Source organism: Xenopus laevis, chromosome 8L (assembly GCF_017654675.1).
Source record: "Xenopus laevis strain J_2021 chromosome 8L, Xenopus_laevis_v10.1, whole genome shotgun sequence".
NCBI lineage: Eukaryota > Metazoa > Chordata > Amphibia > Anura > Pipidae > Xenopus > Xenopus laevis.
Window position 1 is genome coordinate 106,049,039 of NC_054385.1, and position 16,190 is coordinate 106,065,228.

Sequence of the window (16,190 nt, forward strand, 5' to 3'; positions counted from 1 at the left end):
ATATTGTAACGCTAGCAAAAAAATTCTTAACCGTGAACAACCCCTTTAGGCAGTGGCTCCTAAATTATAGGGTTCACCTCCTGGAGGAGACTTGGAGCAATGACAGGAGGGGCTCTGTCTTACTGTCAGTTAGGCTACATGTATTTTAAAGCATCACCATATTCCACAGTGTTGTACAACAAATGTGTGTATACATTAAACATGCAAGAAAACATATACAACCAAAAACCAAGAGAGTTTATAATCTAAAAAGAGAAGGGGTTGAGACACAAGGTGTGAGGATAGGGAAGGTCAGAATTGGCAAGGTGAGAGATGAAGCATGAAATAATCTAAACTAGGGATTATAAGATTAGGAGCAAATGCCTTATTTTCTCTCCTAAATACGCTTGAAAGCCCAGACTGAAGGTAAACTAGGCTGAGATTAGGAGTGAAAGATTAATTTCTGCTCTAGATATTGTTGGAATTATGTCTAAATAACTGATATGCCAGTTTTTCCTCTCTGTCTTTGACCTTGTTACAGGCCAAAGATCAAATATTCAAGGGGAACTTGACTTGAAAAAGTCTGACAACCACTGGATTAAAAGGACATGAATTAAAAAGCAATAGTCGTTTCATAGCTTGTAAAGCAAACATACTCCTTCTGACAGATTCAATTCCTTTGTTCCCAAGATATTGCTTAGTAAATCCAAGTAAATCTTTTAGACTTTTCCATAATACTTTGGCCAGTAGAGGGCACATTGCATTAGAGTCTGTGGATGATATAAACTCATCAGAGCAAACATGGCTGTGCCTCTAACTTGCATTACTGTGGGGGCACATTTACTAAGGGTCGAATATCGAGGGTTAATTAACGAATAATTAAATATCGAAGTCAAAGGATTTACCCCTTTTCCTTCGTTCGTACGATTGAAGGATTTTAATCCATCGATCAAACGATTTTCTTTCTATCAAAAAGAGCTAGGAAAGCCTATGGGGACCTTCCCCATAGGCTAACATTGATGCTCGATAGGTTTTAGGTGGCGAAGTAGGTGGTCAAAGTTTTTTTTTAAAGAGACAGTACTTCGACTATCGTATGGTCGAATAGTCGAATGATTTTTAGTTCGAATCGTTCGATTTGAAGTCGTAGTCGAAGTAGCCAATTCGATGGTCGAAGTATTTAGCCAAAAAAATACTTCAAAATTCAAAGTATTTTTTATTCTATTCCTTCACTCGAGCTACGTAAATGTGCCCCTATGTGTTTCTCTAAAGACAAGGCAAATTAACGTCTTGAGATTTTATTCCCTTTAAGACTCCATTAAATTCCATTTACTTTCAATCCATTTTTGGGATGGTTAACTAAAGAACTAAACCACCATACAACTACAAGCCCCCATTCGCCACCCTCCAATGGCCCACCTCTCTGCTTCCTCCCCACATACATAGTGTTCTACTAGAAAAAATGTCCAGCAACACTGACCTATATGTACATCGCAGAGGAGCTCATGGATGCCATGTTCAGGCACGTGTGCAGTTTCTAGCAGGAAAGCTCCATAAATTACCGAAAAGAAAGTAGAGGATCTAACGTAGTAATATAGTAAGCTAGGTTGAAAAAAGACACAGATGTCCATCAAGTTCAACCTTTTAACTTTTTTTAACCTGCCTAATTGACAGTTGATCCTTTCTGACTCCAATATGACCAGTCCCTGGATTAACTTGTACTATGAGCTATCTCCCATAACCCTGTATTCCCTCACTTGCTAAGAAGCCCTCCAACCCCTTCTTAAAGCTATCTAATGTATCAGCCAGTACAGCTGATTCAGGGAGAGAATTCCACATCTTCACAGCTCTCACTGTAAAAAACCCTTCCGAATATTTAGGTGGAACCTCTTTTCTTCTAAACGGAATGGGTGACCTTGTGTCAGCTGGAAAGACCTACTGGTAAATAAAGCATTAGAGAGATTATTATATGATCCCCTTATATATTTATAAATAGTCAGGGCCGCCATTAGGAACAAGATTTTCGGGCCCCCCTGTGCCCCACCCACCCTGGCGCCCAAGCCCTGGCCCAGACCCCGCCCACTCCACATCACAACTAAAAGACCACACAGACATCAGCGCTAAAAAAGGGGCCCCCTTACAAGTAAAAAAAAAATTGGGCCCCAAAAAATATTTTTTAAAAAAACATTGGTGCCAGGGCCCCCCTTACCTGTTAAAAAAAAATTGGGGCCCCAAAAAATATTTAAAAAAAAAACCGTTGGTAGCAGGGACCTATAGAATATTAAAATAATACATTGGTGTTTAGGGGATTAAAAAAAAAAACACAAATTGGTGTTCAGTAGAATTGAACTCGTGGCTTCAGGACTTCAATTCCGGCTGTTTTTGTGACTTCTGGTCTTTTCGCTGCTTCGGGACTTCGGCTTTGCCTATTTTCGTGACTTCGGGTCTTTTCGCCACTTCTAGACTTCGGCTATTTTCGTGACTTCGGGTCTTTTCGCCACTTCAGCTATTTTGGTGGCTTTGGGTCTATATGCCGCTTCGGGAGTTTAGCTGTTCGGCTGGCCGCAGATCTTCAGCGCTGGCAAGGGGGGCCCAGCTCTTTCTAAACTGCAGCACTGCAGGGCCCCACTTCATGCTTGGGCCTGGGACACTTGTCCCCCCTGTCCCCCCCTGATGACGACCTTGTAAATAGTTATCATATCACCCCTTAAGTGCCTCTTCTCCAGTGTGAACATCCCCAATTTGGCCAGTCTTTCTTGTTAGCTAAGATTTTCCATACCTTAGTTGCCCTTCTCTGTACCCTCTCTAATACAATAATGTCCTGTTTGAGTGAGAATATAAGTCAAAATCAGAGTCTGGGTCATTTCACAATCAGAGAAGTCAGCACAGGCCTAAAACTACGGAAATGTTTAAGACCTCGAGAGAGAGAGCCAAAACTGACACTTGCACAGCTTAGTAGCAGGGACTGTGAATAAAAGTGAATAGGCAAGAATTTCTCGCTTGTACAGTCTCTTGATCACTGTAGCAGCAGCTGGTGAGACTAATTGGATAACACCTGGTCTTAATGGTAGGAGGATGAAGCAAGAAAATGAGCAGGCTTGAGATAAAATGAGCCGCTGCATGGAGAATTCATGGTCCTAAAGCATCCTTAGTAAAAATCATGATTATAACTGGCCATTAACCTCATAATAAAAGACCAAACAGGTCTGAAATGTTGCTGCTCTCTAGCTTATAGCAAATGTCTGAATAAAGGCATTTTAAAAAGATTGCAGTCTATCATTACAGTATAACAGTAGTCTTCCTAAATAAATTGGTGTATATGGCCACCATATGATGTGTCCTGAATACTAAGACGATGCTTTGGGTGAGTGCTGACACTTAGGGGCCCATTCATTAAGTTCAAATGAAGGAATAGAAGAAAAAAAACTTCGAATTTCGAAGTGTTTTTTTGGCTACTTCGACCATCGAATGGGCTACTTCGACTACGACTTCGAATCGAATGATTCAAACTAAAAATCGTTCGACTATTCGACCATTCGATAGTCAAAGTACTGTCTCTTTAAGAAAAAACTTTGACCCCCTAGTTCGCCACCTAAAAGCTACCAAGCTCAATGTTAGCCTATGGGGAAGGTCCCCATAGGCTTGCCTAACTTTTTTTGGTCGAAGGATAATCCTTCAATCGTTGGATTAAAATCCTTCCAATCGTTCGATTCGAAGGATTCGATCGTTCGATCAAACGATTATTCCTTCGATCGAAGTATTAGCGCAGAGTTTTCATTCCCCAGTCGAATATCGAGGGTTAATTAACCCTCGATAGTCGACCCTTGATGAATTTGCCCCTAAGCATGGATTACTCATTTTAAGCACACAAAGTGACTATAAAGTGTTTTAATAATGTAAGTATATTAGTTTTTTTTTCACAATACTTCATCATTTCTGTAAACTAGTTCTCTGTATGACCCCAGTGCTGATGTTATTATGATGACCCACTTCATTTGTATATGGTAATTAATATATGTAAGGCCCACCCATCAACCAACAATACTAAATAATAATGTTTGCATAAGAACCCCATTTCTTAATGTATTTTTACAGAAGAGATGGCCCACCACAGCCTAGGTACCTGCCTCTTTCATCCTAAGTCTGTTTTGCCCTTGCACAACTTCTAGATGACTCCACAATGCCCTCTAAATAATCCTTATTGATTATATTTGAAGCCATAGCATTATAGGGATGAAAATGGCATACAGAGTTATTCTGGGCTTTCTGTTGGCAGGCTGATTTCCATGCTGCTGACAAATGGAAAATGGGTGCACTCATAGATCAATAGCTGCTTAAAAACATGGTAGTCAGTATTTCCATGCCACCATCACCTTGTCGAAATGAAAGGTGAAATTTTCCAAGTTATTGGTGCCCACCAAACTGAAAATCAATTGTGCTCCAAAACCATCCCTAATTGTGCCATAAATCTCAGGTACACTGACCACTGTGATTAAACCATTTCCCTTTCTAGATGATATACATTCAAGTGTTGAGCAGATTAAATTGCAAACTCACAAACAAACCCGATTCTACCACCCAATTACCTCCAGCGTGAGGGGTGCAGGTTAGTTCATGTAGAGAATTGACTTGCATGAAATTCAGCAGCATCTTAATTGTAATTCAGACCAAAATTTTCAGTGCAACTGGATATTTTCGGTTGGAGGAAATCTAATAATGAATGAACGGAATAAGGGGGAAAAGTCACAGATGCTCATTAATAAATGTGTCAGGCTAAACTGCAGCTACATGTCCCCTGAGGAAACATGATTTAGTAGAGATGAATACCAATTTGCGACTGCATAGGTTGCACCAGTACCAGTCTGCTGGCTTGAAAATAAGGGATGGTGTCAGAGATGCAGGACCTAGTTCTTTGCTGTAAGGCTAGGGCTTCAGTTGAAGCACCTGAAATTCACTTATGTGACCAGTGTCAGACTGGCCCACCGGGATACCAGGAAAACTCCCGGTGGGCCCAGGTGTCAGTGGACCCTCATGCTGCTAAACATTTGGCCTATTTTATGGTCATTCCCTATTTCTATGAAGAAAAAGAGGCTATATGGATGGAATAATAGATTATAGTGTGTAAACAAACGTAACAAGAAGAATAGAGTTATTACTGAGAGTGGGTGCCTGGATTAAGGTTTTTTGGTGGGCCCCTGGATTAAGGTTTTTTGGTGGGCCCCTGGTGTCCCAGTCCAACACTGTATGTGACCTCAGAAAAGTCAGTCCACTGCCCCCTATTCAGCTCCTGAATTTTATGTTGTAAATCTGGCTTGATCAAATTAGCAGATTTTTCCATGTAAACATCTAATATGATGTTACTGCACCCACTTAGGTGAAGGTTTTACATCCAACAAAATAATTTCTCAGCATGCAGTAATCACATTTGGACAGAAAGCTCCAGGTAATTACCAACAAGGGCCAATTTTCTCTAATATTCTCTCATGGTGGTTTAAACGCCACTTGTCCCATAGGCTTAACTGTACCCTATAAAATCCATAAAACATTTTATACCACTGGGGTAGGAGAGGGCCACCTGGTGTGCCAATACCAATTGGACTCCAATTCACCTCCCTATAGGCAGTGCAACGCATCATAAATATATGCCATATGCCAGATAATGGCACCCAGGGGTGTTACTGTTGCAGAGGGGTGGTTGTGGGAGTGTCTGGGTCAGGGGCAATCCTGCCCCCCCCCAGGGTTGCCAAGTTGGAGGTTTTATAGACAAATTGGGCTATTTAAACTTGGTGGCAGCCACATTTTTGCCACCCCTGGTAACTCGTGGGGCACTGTCGTCTGAGGCAAGTTTCTCAACTCGTCCCATTGGCGCAGCATCCCTGGTAGGGGTCCCAATGAGGCCCCTAATCAGGTCCAGACTGAAAATTAAATTAAAATAGGCCCTGGCATTTCAGTTACACAGAGGCCCAATCAACCCACACAGAGGCCCACACAGCCCCCACTAAATACTGATTTTCTATGGCATTTTATAGCAGCCCCTCTGGCATTTGCCAGAACACACAGATTGCCAATTTTAATATATCTTGGTAGAATAGAACTAATCAATATTTAGGGGCCCAGTAAAATCTAGTTACACCACTGATGGCACCAGTTCAGTGACCCATAGTAACAACCAATCAGATAAATATTTACATTACGGACGCACCGAATCCAGGATTCGGTTGGGTATTCAGGCATTTTCAGCACGAGTCGGCCGAAGCGAATCATTCAATCATGTGACTTTTTGTCCCAAAACAAGGAAGCGCAGCTCTTTTTCCCTCCCCCTCACTGATTTGCATATGCAAATTAGGGGTTGGATTCGGTTCGGTATTCGGCCGAATCCAAAATAGTAGATTTGGTGCCTGTCCCTAGTTTTCATTTTATAACTTGTTGTAGAAAACAGCTGAAAGCTAATTGCCAGTTGGTTACAATACCACACCAGTTAGGGGAGATTTTCCTTCTCTAATTTCATCTATAGAAAATAAGTGAGAAATCAGACAGCAACTGCGGCAGCAACTTTGTCGTGTGTGAGAAATGACTTGTGCTACAGTTCTACTACTTGTGCTGCTAGAAAGCCACCCACCCCGACTTGCAGCACAGATTTCTCAATGTGGTGATAAACTTTCTCTTAAAATGAGAGTGAAAAGGAAATGACACTACAACTCCCGTGATGCTTTGGGTGTGTGAATGGGATGGGTGTGAGACTGTGAGAGTTCGCAGCCTGGAAGGGCGGGAAGACGCCCCTGATCCTGGCGTTGACGTCACCATTTGTCGTTCCTCTGCCTAGAGCCTGCGGGAGCGCGCTGGGCCCGAAGTCTGTGTGTTTGGGCGAAAGGCAGTCGCGAGCTTATGCGCGCTTCCGAGGCGGTCGCCATTACTGATTAGAAGGAAAAAAAGCTGTGAGGAAGCGAAGAGATACCTGAGCCGGGGAAGAGAAAGATCCGGGGTCCAGGCGGTGGCGAGGAAGGAGAAAGAGAAGGAAGGATCTCAGGGAAGAAAGTGCGTGATGAGGCAAAGGAGGGCGATGGATTCGTGAGACAGGTGAGAATAGGAACTGCGCCCGGGGGGGCGGAGGGATCCAGGCCGAGGCTCAAGCTACCGGCTGAGGGAAGTGGCTGAGTAGAGAAAGAAACCACATTCCCGGCTGTTCGGGGCGCAGTAGAGCTGCTTCATGTCATGTAATAATGTCCGGTAATAAGTGCTCATGCGGCGATCACCTATAATACCACAGCTGTGCTGCTTGGACTCCTCATATTTCCCACATCCCTCCTGTCTCTCTCTCTTCCATATTAAACCCCCTCGTCTAATCAGCAGCATTTCCGGCATCTCAATGCCTGGATACGTATCCTTCGCCCACGCTCACACCTGTCACCCGTGGATCTGCTGCACCCTGACGTCTGTCACCTGGACTCCCCACTCGTGCAGGGGCTCAATCTCACTATCCAGCATTGCAGTGGGGGGCTGCTACTCTGATATAACAGTGTGCTTATTATTTCATATGTTCACTATCTAGACGGCTCCTCCAGATGTTACACTGCAACCCCCCTGCATCCCACTCAAACTGTGGGTGTGGGGGGGAGTTGCAGTTCATCAACAGCTGGAGGTGCTGCAGGTTGGACAATCCTGATTAATGAAAGCCCTCACATGGGGGTCCCAGGCTTTTCCTTTTGACCTTATATTGCTTTTGTAGGAGGGGTATTGGCAGTTGAGGTTTAAACGTGGACCCTCTGTTAAAATAAAGAATTATCTGGGGACGTAGAAAAGCCACTTTATATCAGTGGCCGACTGGAATTTGTAAATGGCCTGTAAAGTGACCACACCTCCTCCAAATATCCTCCTGCTCCCGTGTCTGCAGTCGTCTGTGTTTAACTGCCAGTTACTCCTCTGCCAGTTCCCGGCAACTCTTTGCCCCCAAAAGCTTTTCTCTGGTAGAATCGTTGTCTACCGACTGTTACCTGTGACCAGATGTCACGCTGGTTTTCATGAGAACCATTTCTTCTAACGACCGGACAACAGCCCCATATTTGGTCTCTTTATGACCAGTGATCTGCAAAATGATGCCTCCCTCTCATGGTCTGTAATGCAATTGCCTCCACGCTTCAGGTGGAACTATGCAAAAGGCATTGAATCATCTCCTAAATGGGGAACCTTAAAAAATAAACCAAAAAACAGAAAAAAGCATTTTTTTAAAAAAAAATCATTATTTAATGTAACATATAACATAAATAAATGATCAAGTGAGAAATAGTCAGACTGCTTTGGGTAACACGGTGCAATGACCTTTATTTGCAAACCCCCCTCTCCAGCCCAAAAATGAAAGATCTTTAAGATGTTTTCGTTTAACATGTTGGCTGGTGATCATCAAGCTTCAAGGAAAAAAGTACTTGCATAGCAAAGGCTAAAGCACTAGAGCAGGAAACAGCCTCAGCATGAATTATGTTTTATAGATAAATATGAGCATACAGATTCTGTTGTGACAATTTTCAACACCTAATCATTCTCATCTGGGCATGGCATCCTGCAAGAGTGAGGTGTTCAGTCTGTCAGGACTGTAAATGTTATCTGCTGATCTTCCTTCTCTGGGTGGATGGGGCATTGGTTGATATGTACGTGAGGCTGCTACTTCTCTTAAGCTCTTTTCAGACATACAAATACATTGCCTGCATAAGGAAAAGTGACCATATTCAGACAGTATCTGATGAATTGCTCAGGAAACAGGCAAGTCATCCCATGTATTGCTGTTCCAACCAACAGCTGGTGATCTGTGACAGTGTTTTCTGTCCAAACAACCACTGGAGATCTGCAAACCCATTCTTTGTCCCCCTTAAAGACCATTCTCTTTTTTTTCTAAAAGGCAGCTTGTTTGTTGGATCATTCCCTGCCCCCAGTAGCTTTTCAGCTGCAAGATCTTTCTTAGCCTGCAGTTGAATCATTCGCTAGTCCCCACTGATTGCTGTAATTGTCCAAACCCGTGCTGTCCAACTTTTTACATGTAGTAGGCCAAATATTTCTCCTACCACAAGTTCATGGACCAGATACTATTGAAAGAATGTTGTATAAAGCTTTTGAGCTTATGGTGGCCATTCACATCCCTTGAAGGCACTCAAACGGATCCACAGGACCAGAGAAATTCAATTAAAAAATATTTTTATTTATACAAAATTAAAAATATAAATATGAGCCCATGACTAAGTGCCCTGAATGGGTGCGAAACGTGTAGAGTGGATGGAGATTCAGATTTATATTTTTAACTTTGTATAAATAAAAATATTTCTTAATTGAATTTCTCTGGTCCTGTGGATCCGTTTGAGTGCCGGTCGGCCCTGCTTTTTCCTTTGCCATACCGCTCCCTAAAGCTGGGGGTCTGGGGCTGTTGCACCCGGACCACATTCACTACTCGGTGAGTCGATTACATTTTATTCTGGAGCACCTTCTTCTCTTCTAACATCCCTTGAAGGGCCATATTTGTTCATCGGGCATTCAGTTGGACAGCTCTGTCTAGGATTTAGATAATTTCCTCGCCACCATCCCCTTTGTCCAGATTGTGTGCTGTCTAATTTGTTTTGAACATTCTACTTCGAGTCGTGAAATTAAAGCAGATATCGGTTGCTTTTGCCAACTGCTCTTGCCAATGTTTGTAAATAAATCCTACAAATTTCATTTTGGAATACGAAGGCAACATAAACCTTGGTCACAAATAACCTATGTTCCTATGTCTCAGGCAAAGGGATCCATTTCATGGTAGTGTGATGCATGTAAAGGGGGACATTCTTTTGTTCCATAACGAATTCTCTTAGGGCAATGGCAGTTTCATGTAATTTTGCACTGTCAATTTTTAGTTGCTCGGGGGACATTGCCAAATTGCTCTCTATTGGCTGCCATGGCAATTGCTTAAAAGATTCACGATTGTTTCTTGGAAATGCTGACTGTCGTGTTTCCTAGTGACAAATGCTTGACAAGCTCTTGATAAAGCACGTTCAGAACCTTGCCATAGCAGTCAAAGGACGGTGATGTGATACCACCCATTTCCTTTAAAAATTCCCAGTATACCATTGCCCTTAAAATCTCATGGACCAATGTTGGAAATGGAAAATATAACTTGTGCGTGTCTTCTGTGGCTGAATGATCATTAGCTTTACCAGTCTGTTTTGCAATATGAGTACCCAATATATTTTTGTAAAACATTGGATTTCTGTTTCACACATCATCAACTAGACTGTTTTTAGATCTTGCCGTGCTTTAGTCTGACACCTGTAATTGTTGAAAAGTTGGTATTGACGGGCATTATGCTGGTACTGTTCTCTAGGAATGCTCTTAAAAGAGAAGGAAACCTAGTCGGCGCAAAAAACCTTCCCTCCTCCCCCCTGGCCTACTCGTCCCACTGGGCAAATGCCCCAAACTTGTTACTTACCCTTCTGCGTAGGTCCAGTCTACGGAGTTCACCGCCGCCATCTTCTTCCAAGCGATCTTCTTCCTGCTTTGACCGGCGCATGCGCAGTAGGAGCATTTCACCGGTACGATGTACTGCGCATGCGCTAAAAGTCACGAAGTGAAATTGGAAAACTTTGTGACTTTTGGCGCATGCGCAGTAGATCTGTACCGGCGAAATGCTCCTACTGCGCATGCGGCAAAACGTCGTTCAAAGCAAGAAGAAGATCGCGTGGAAGAAGATGGTGCCTGTGAACTCCGTGGACTGGACCTTGCCAGAAGGGTAAGTAACAAGTTAGGGGCATTTGCCCAGCGGGACAGGTAGGCCAGGAGGGAGGGTGGGCAACACACGGGAGGGGGGGGAGGTTTTTTGCGCTGACTAGGTTTCTTTCTCCTTTAATCACCAAGCTTACTCATGTTTGACTAGTGTTTTCTATTGGTAGTAAACAGCAGATGAATAATGTGGTGAGGTTTTAGGCTAGGGCCACATGACACGGATCTTGGCCTGTGTTTATCCACAGGCCAAAATCGGTGTTATGTGGCCCTAGCTAAAACCTCACCACATTATTCATCTGCTGTTTACTATACGCTGCTCTTCTGCAGCGCTGCCAGCACCCGGAATCATTACCTCAGTTCGGGTTCAGGCAGACGTGGTGGATTTTAATGCCAAAAAGTGAGATTTTGCACTTTGAGCCAAATTCCGCCATGTCTGTGGCGCAGCATAGAAGAGTAGAGGAACAGTGGGGCCATAGTCTTGGAGTACAGGGAGAAGCGAATATTGGGATCTGGTGAATTTCAAAAGAAGATATCTTGAATCCTTGTTTGATAGTTGCAAATCTTAAAATAAACGAATTACAGGTATTTGATCCTTTATCTGGAAACCCATTATCCAGAAAGCTCTGAATCACGGAAAGGCCATCTCCCATAGACTCCATTATATCCAAATAATCTAAATTTTAAAAAATGATTTCCTTTTTATCTGTAATAATAAAACAGTAGCTTGTACTTGATCCCAACTAAGATATAATTAATCCTTACTGCAAGAAAAACCATCCTATTGGGTTTATCTAATGGTCACATGATTTTCTAGCAGACTTAAGGTATGAAAATCCAAATTAGGGAAAGATCTATTATCCGGAAAGCCCTAGGTCCTGAGTATTCTGGATAACAGGTCCCATACTTGTACTGTATAATCATTTTGAAAGCATCAATTTCCTACGTCTACAAAGGCTACTTTAGCAGATCAATCGATTATGCCACACAAAGTAACCACTCTATATAATGCTGAGATAAGCCTAATGGCTAAACTTTAAACTGCCAAAAAAACAGAAGTTGAAGGGGTTGTTCACCTTTAAATTAACTTTTAATATGATGTAGATAGTGATATTCTGAGACAATTTGCAGTTGGTTTTTATTTGTGTTGTTTTGAGTTATTTAGCTTTTTATTCAGCAGCTCTCCAGTTTGCAACCATACAATGTTTTGAATAAGAGACTGGAATATGAATAGGAGAGGCCTGAATAAAATATGAGTCATAACAAGTAGCAATAACAATGAATTTGTAGCCTTACAGAGCATTTGTTATTTAGATGGGGTCAGTGACCTCCATTTAAAAGTTGGCAAGAGACAGAAAAGGAAGGTAAATAATTCAAAAACAATAAAAAAAAACAATAAAATCATGAAGACCAGTTGGAAAGCTGCATTAAATTAGCATTTCTATAACGTACCAAAACAACGTAAATGTGAACCACTCCTTTCAGTGAAAATAGCATTCTCTTAAGTTTATTTGGAGACCATATATAAAAAATATATGTAAAACTTCTTGCTTTGAAAAAACTTTGTCAAATATATGAAAGATATGTGATGCATTACTAGTAGGGGTGCACCGAATGCACTACAGGTATGGGACCTATTATCCAGAATGCTCGGGACCTGGGGCTTTCCGGTTAATGGGTCTTTCCGTAATTTGGATCTTCATACCTTAAAACTACTACAAAATCATGTAAACATTAAATAAACCCAATAGGCTCATTCTAATTCCAATAAGGATTAAAGATATTTTAGATTGGATCAAGTACAAGCTACTGTTTTATTATTATTATAAATAAAAAGAAAATCATTTAAAAAAAATTGGAATATTTGATTATAATGGCGTCTATGGGAGACGGCCTTTCCATAATTCGGAACTTTCTGGATAACGGGTTTCCGGATAATAGATCCCATACCTGTACTAGTAATCCATCACTTCCATACTTCCTTGTTTTGTGACAAAAAGTCACACCATTTCCCTCCCTGCCCCTAATTTGCATATACTGCATATATATTTAGATTAGGTTCGGCCTGGCAGAAAGATTCGGCCAAATCCGAATCCTGCTGAAAAAGGGCGAATCCCAAACCGAATCCTGGATTCAGTGCATCCCTAATTACTAGTAGTAACTTCACAAAAAAACTTGACAGAGAGCCACTCCATTTTGTTAGATGATCACTGTGTCAGAGTAGTTTACTATAAGGCTAATGGCACACATGAGTGGCTTTCTCCACTGGTGTATATTATTCCAAAATAAGGATATTAATGTGAACATAAAGTAACAGAGGCATTAAAAAAACCTGTTTTGACCTCTAAATGATTTTTGTCTAACTTTACATAATAAACACATTCGTAGATTACTTTTAATATCTTTATATAAGATACATTATATTGTATAAAGTAAAAAATATTCTGCAGTAGTTGCCAGGGTTGTCTAGTGGTAACATTGTTCGCTGACACAGCTTTAAGAATATCTGTATCCTTCACCTGCTGGACAGAAAATTGTTCATGTGGTGCCACTAGCAAGGGCCATCTTGTTGTTACCATCACGTAGCTACACGTAGCTTTGTGTCATTGACGGGATCCATAAATACATTTTCCCCATTATCCCAGTGTGCACCTTGGTGTCTTGTTATAAAATACTGCAGCCTCTTTACTAGCCCCCATTTTGGAAAAGACACTGGCTCTAGTGAAATCAGAAACTTAGACCCACGCAATTACAATGATTGATGGGTGGATAGAGTTTGTGGACCCTGGCCACCAATAGGTGTTCTAATTAAGACCCAAATGAAAGGGAAGCATAAAGTAGCTGATATGTTATGCAGTTTATTACAGCCATATTTACTTTTTACTGAAGACTGAACAGTTTCCAAGCAGTTTCCTGTTCCTTTCTAATATATAAAGAAGGGAATCTTTAAAGGGATTCTGTCATGATTTTTATGGTGTCGTTTTTATTTTAAATTACACTGTTTACACTGCAAATAATTCACTCTACCATATAAAATTTTATTTCTGAACCAACAAGTTTTTTTTTTCTTGGTTATAATATTGGCTTTTAGGCAGTTTTGTCTGGTCATGTGCTTTCAGAAAGAGCCAGCACTTCATGGGGGAACTGCTTTCAGACAGGTTATTCTTTCTCCTACTCAATGTAAAGTAGTTGGGACTTGGATATTTCTTACTGAGCGCTGTTCCCATATCTACCAGGGCGCTATGTTGTTACGTTCCAGTTGTTCTGTTGATAGGCTGCTGGCGGGTCGTTATCACTCCCAACTTGCAGTTCAGTAGTAAAGAGAGACTGAAGTTCATTAGAGCACACGTCACATGACTGAGGGCACCTGGGAAACTGACAACATATCTAGCCCAATGGCAGAATTAAAAATTAAATCTAAAATAATCTGTTTGCTCTTCTGAAAAATGTTTTTCAGTACTTATGTCTGTTGGACACTATTAACTGATACATTTTGGAAAAAAACTTTTTTTCCTGCGACAGTATCCCTTTAAGTGCTTTCTAAACCTAAGACTCACTGGCAGTTCTGAGGAAGACAAATTCAGTCCAGCCTCATCTACTGAAATATGCTAGAAATGTTCTGTAGTTATTTTAGCAGAGATGTGTAGCTATAGTTGTCATTTTTATAGCTTTCCCTCAAATGGGTGTGAAGGTTTAGGGCTTTTGAACTAATTTATTTGACAATTAAAATGCAAACTACCAGCTGAAGACCAAATTCGTATTGGAGATAATGGAACTTTTGCAGGCTGCCCTGAACGGGCAAGTATCCTGTATAATAGGAGGCATTCTTGGTGCTTGTGTGCCATGGTACAAGGGACACCATAAATATCTTAAGCTACATGTTTATTTTTTTTAAGTGTTGAGAATGCTGCTTTCATGGTCACCTTCAGCAAGACTTTTTTTTTTTTTTTAATTAAAAAAATTGACCAATCAGTTACAGATGCCATGCGTGCAGAATATAAGTAGCCCCAGGCTCTAAGCTGCTCCTGATTTAATGCATTGCTGCTTTTAAATGTTTTTCTTGCCACATGAGTTTATGAAGGCTTGTTTCCAGGTAAAAATGGGATTTGCAGCTTTGTAAGGAAAAACAAAGTCACTGTCGTCAAGAACTGGCTGTGCTTTGCTAAAAGCAAGGTGTAACTTGATCATTATCTTTAAATTAGAAGAATAAAATATTAAAAATAAGCAGTTTTTGATGTTGGGCCTCATTCATACATTTTACAAATTCCTCTAATATTTCCATATAAATTGTCTTTTGTATTTGTTCTCATTAGTCTTCCTCAATGTCACATGGTTCAGAAAAATATTTTATTCAGACTGAGATGTGGATATATGTCTGCGCATATATTGCACCTTGAAAGGGGCAGTTTAATCAGACTGTCATTTGAATTCGTCAGATGTGCTCCCTTTTACTTCCACTTAAATTGACTGTTTTGGGCTATAAGTTAGTTGTTAAATCACCCCTGTAGGGCTGCTCTTACATGATGTTGACTTGCATCATTTCATATATTTATATATATTTATAATAGCCAATATTTTATGTAATTATTTAATAAACTTTTAAACTTAATAAACTTTTCTTTTAACTCTATCCTATAGTTTTCCTGGTATGTAAAAAAAAAAAAAAAAAAAAGAAATAAGTTTTCAATATTTAAAAAATCCCTCGCAATCAGGAATTTTCTGAATATATATAGTGAATAATTTACCCCCTCTTGTAAAATATAAGGATATTATAAGTTACTGAGGAGTTTCATGACCATAATAAAAACACGAGGCCGAAGGCCAAGTGTTTTTATACAGGTCATGGAACTCCGAAGTAACTTCTAATATCCTCATATTTTGCAACTGGGGGTACTTTATTTATTATAATACACAAGTGTCAGTGAGTCATGTGACAGAAATGACATCATAACTCAACGTTTATAACTGATGACATCAGAACTCACCGTTTATAAAGATATAATTTACAAGATATTTATGGCTTTTGTGTATTATATTCATATTATACACGAGCCATGAATATCCTGTAAATGATATAAACAGTGCTTAATGATGTCATTAGTTATAATGAGAGCTTAGTTATGTCATTTCTGTCATATGACTCAATAAAACTTTTGTATTATAATAAATAAAGTACCCCCTGTTGCAAAATATGAGGATATTAGAAGTAAACTCGTGTTTTTATATGGTCATGGAACTCCTCGACCATTTTACAAGAGGGAGTACTTTATTCACTGTATATTTTGAAAAGGGAAGTTTACTCAAGCCTTTGGCATGTAAATCTGAGTAGTGTGAAGTATCAAGAAGGGTGATCTAATGGACTTGGTCCTGGTCAGTGCTAATCTTTTATGATCAATGGTTATTGCTCAGGGCCTACTGGTAAATCACAATTCTTATATTCTGGCCAACCTGGTTTAACACTTCTTAGTCCATTTAAT

The 16,190-nt window shown here is 40.6% G+C and overlaps 1 protein-coding gene across 1 annotated transcript in view; it reads left to right on the top strand.

Annotated features, from left to right (window-relative positions):
• The first annotated feature begins 6,707 nt into the window (after positions 1-6,707).
• The window catches only part of arhgap5.L (Rho GTPase activating protein 5 L homeolog), a 59,528-nt gene continuing 50,045 nt past the window's right edge, over positions 6,708-16,190 (top strand). Inside the window, exon 1 of the mRNA XM_018231197.2 lies at positions 6,708-7,053. The gene's annotated coding sequence lies outside the window, so the exon portion shown is untranslated. The remainder of the gene's footprint in view (positions 7,054-16,190) is intronic.